The following is a 3,472-nucleotide window of genomic DNA, read 5'->3' as shown; positions in this document are numbered from 1 at the left end:
GTTATGTTACTAAGTATGTCTTATATGTCTAAGTGCCAGAATCAAAAGCACACTTAGGACTTAGAGGATAAACAAGCGAGGAATATGAATCAGTGAATTAGTGGTTAAATCTCTTAGATGATAAGGCTGAGTCTTGCATACAGGTCAAGCTCCCAAAGTCATTACTCCTTTTTTCTCATCCACTGCTAATGTGAAATGTATCCCTAGGAGAGGATCTGGGCTTGTTTCCTGCTTCCTCTCCCTGTTATCATTGCCACACACTCTCCAGAGAGTATCTGCAGTTGGGAGCAAGGATGTCTGACTCCAGAAACTTCTTGAGGCTTGCTGTAGGCCACTGAATGTTCTTTTCTTCTTTATCCAGGGCCCCAAAAAGAAGGATGAAATATGCACATCTTCCTATAAAAACACTGCATGCTTCCAGTCCAGGAAAGTCAGGTAACAAGATATTGTGGAGTGTTAGTGTCTGAATCCTGAGTCTAACAGGACAATCTGGGAATAGAAGCTGTCAAAGCACTGCAGAGAGTTGAAAAGCTTTGGTTTGTTATAACCTTAAAAGGCAAGATCTCAATCTTACAAGCAATATTAATCAGGAAACTGTTAGGGGAAAGAGCTGAATTTTTATTAAAAGTCACTGAAGCATATGTAATTGAATTTAGTTTAGTCAAATCAATAAAAAGACTTCTAACTGACTCTAGGGCTTTGACACAAGCCCTTACAATGGTTACAAGATATGGCAATATCTTTTTCTCCCCAAACTGTAAAGACAGAGTGAAGACTTTTCTCCACATCATGGAGAATCAGTGGAGCCAGCAATCAAGATGAGTATAGAATTTCAGCTGAATTTGGAGTTAAGCTCCAAACCTGATCCTGTCTCTCTTATTCAGCTGCTGCTTGACACTGAAGGTACCTAGATAAGACAAACACTCTGACTTCTTTGGTCAAATCAAACTGCTGAGCTTTTTAACCTACAAACACCAAAGGTCTGTTTCTGGTCCCTTGGGTATTGCCTTTGGTAACAGGAGTGAGGGATTGGGTGCCTGGATCCCACCCCTCATCGTGCTCTGCAGTGTGAGAAGGGGCTCTTCACCATGGCCCACCAGGTCACCAGTCCCAGCTGCTGGCAGAGCACTACACGTCACACACATTTGTAGGATTGGCACTCAGAATCAACTGAGTAGTATCTGCACTGGAGCAGGGAAAGTTGACCTGACTGTAAGAGAAAGGCCAGAACAGTTTGAACAGTCATTTAAGAAGAAGCAGCCCCAAAATCCAAACACCATTCCATCAAATCAACATATGTTATCTGGTGACATTTTCAGTCACTGGCCAGTGGGATAGTTTCCAGAGGAGAAGAGGAATATAGCATCCATCTTTTGCTAAAGCCTCATGACAAAAGAGATGTAAAATAGTGGCAGGTTTCCCCTTTATTATGTAGATTATAACCTTCCTGCATAAATTCCGAGTATATTGAGTCTAAGTAAGTATGTTATAAGAGCAGGTCTCTTTCTTTTTTTAAGTGCAGCATTTATGTTAACATAAGAATTCTTCACTAAAGTACAGGAAAATATCTTCCTTATTGGTCTTAAATAAGTTTTTTATTTTCTTTAACATTTCTTTTGGGCTTTTTCAGTACTTCTTTTGGACTTTTACTTTCTCTTTTTTCATTCAGCTTTTGTGAGAGAGGAAGACCAATCTTGCTACCACTCCAGGGTTTCCTGGGTTCTGTAAGGCACAATGAGAGGAGGCTTTGTACAGCACATTATTGTCCTGGCTCTCAAGGGAGGCAAACAAAATCTGTTATCTGTGAAATTCCATTTCTATCTGTAACATAAGATAAACCTTAGCATTTCAGAGGCTTAGTACGTAACTAAACTTAATAAAGCCCTAGAGGTACTTATATACATACTATGCATATGTGTGTGGTTGAGGGAAGATAATTGTCAAAATTTGTGTGAATGGAATGGAATAGAGAAGGGTGAGAGCATGGGAAGAGTGATAGAGTCACAGAGCAATGTAATTTTGCAAAACAGATGAAGGAATAGAAACCAACCTACTCAGCTCAGGGAGCTGCTGGCAGCTTGCTTACCTCATGCTGAATGCTGCTCATTGTTTAATCATGCAAGATAAAACTCCTCTGACTGTGTTTGGGGAATTGAGGGAAATATTGAAAGCATATTTTGCTGTATTAATTCTAAGGCTCAATTTTGACACTTCTTTACTACTGTCAGATGTGACTTCTATGTGTTAGCTCAACAACAGAGCACTGCTATTCAGGTTCAGTTTCTGAAGAACAGACTTACAAACAGAAAAGGGACTGAAAATATGGAATCAGTCATAGGACTGGCCAAGCAGCAATTTGCCATCAGCATGCAGACAGTGGAGCAGTCCTCCTGCTAGCATGCTCCAGCAGGGTGTTTTAGAGTGTGGTCCTGGTGATGACATCAGTTTTAGAAATATGGCTGCACTGGCCAACTCTTGTGTGCTGAGCATGCAGCCAGCACTGTTGGCTCTTCTTAGATTTGTACTTCCTACTTTTGAAGTATGAACCTGTACTTTTTTTTTCCCCATCTTTGAAACCCTATATACATTTCACTGCCTCTGCATTGCAGTCCAGTATACAAAATACTGTGAGGAGTTTTTGAAAGCTCTCCAGCAGCAACCCAGCAGGAAAGGGGCTCTCACTCCTTGTGTTCACACTCCCGAGGAGGAAAGAAAGTGATGCATCAGTCATGGGACATAAAGGAATGAATGGGGAATGGAAACTATAATAATTTCAAGCTTAAATTAAAGCTCTGGATAACATTGTTTCACCTCTGATTAATTTAAAACTTTGATTAACCAGGCCTGGCTTTTTTTTATTAGAGACTAAAATTATATTTTCTTTGTAACTAATTTATGCTTATAAATAAGCTGGCAAGCCAAATGAGTCAATATGGTTTCTTAAGTCCAGATCTTTACATATACTGGAAAAGAAATGTTTATGCAGATTCCAGCCAACATATTCCCAACCTAGTAAATTCTGATTACTTCACCTTTATGTCCTGTCTGATCCTGTTGACTGCTTTGTCTCACAAATGGAAGAGATACATCTAATTAAATAATAAATACTATCACTCTGTGTCTCAGTGCTCTTCCTCCTCCTCCAAAAAGAAAAGACCAAATGCTCTTTCATTTAAAGGCCACAAAGATCCTAGGTGAAATCCCAGTCTTATTGAAGACAATGTCAAAACTCCCACTGAGTTCAACGAGGTCAGGATTTCACTGCTTGGTTTTGTAAAGCTGATGAGTAAGAGGACGTGGGATATGGGTATATGAAACCGTCACAAATCACACAGTATGAATCATGCACTGTAAGAGCTAAGCCTTTATAACACAAGAAATAGGTCATCCTAGGAAAATAAGAGTTGGAAATCTAAAGCTGATAGAAGCAAAGTATTTTTGTCACATGCATGGTCACTTTTGGAACACCGTG

At 39.8% G+C, this 3,472-nt stretch overlaps 1 long non-coding RNA gene across 1 annotated transcript; it reads left to right on the top strand.

The window, feature by feature from the left end:
- Nucleotides 1-622: 622 nt before the first annotated feature.
- On the top strand, nt 623-3,110 carry LOC146440186 (uncharacterized). The gene is made up of 2 exons (XR_014851071.1): nt 623-903; nt 1,670-3,110. It is a non-coding gene; the product is annotated as an uncharacterized LOC146440186 (long non-coding RNA).
- The last annotated feature ends 362 nt before the right edge of the window (nt 3,111-3,472 follow it).

The sequence above is a fragment of the Lichenostomus cassidix genome, chromosome 3, assembly GCF_008360975.1.
Source record: "Lichenostomus cassidix isolate B80296 chromosome 3, HeHo_3.0, whole genome shotgun sequence".
Classification (NCBI taxonomy): Eukaryota; Metazoa; Chordata; class Aves; order Passeriformes; family Meliphagidae; genus Lichenostomus; species Lichenostomus cassidix.
The sequence above is the reverse complement of the archived record's forward strand: the minus strand, read 5'-3'. Positions and strand labels throughout refer to the sequence as shown.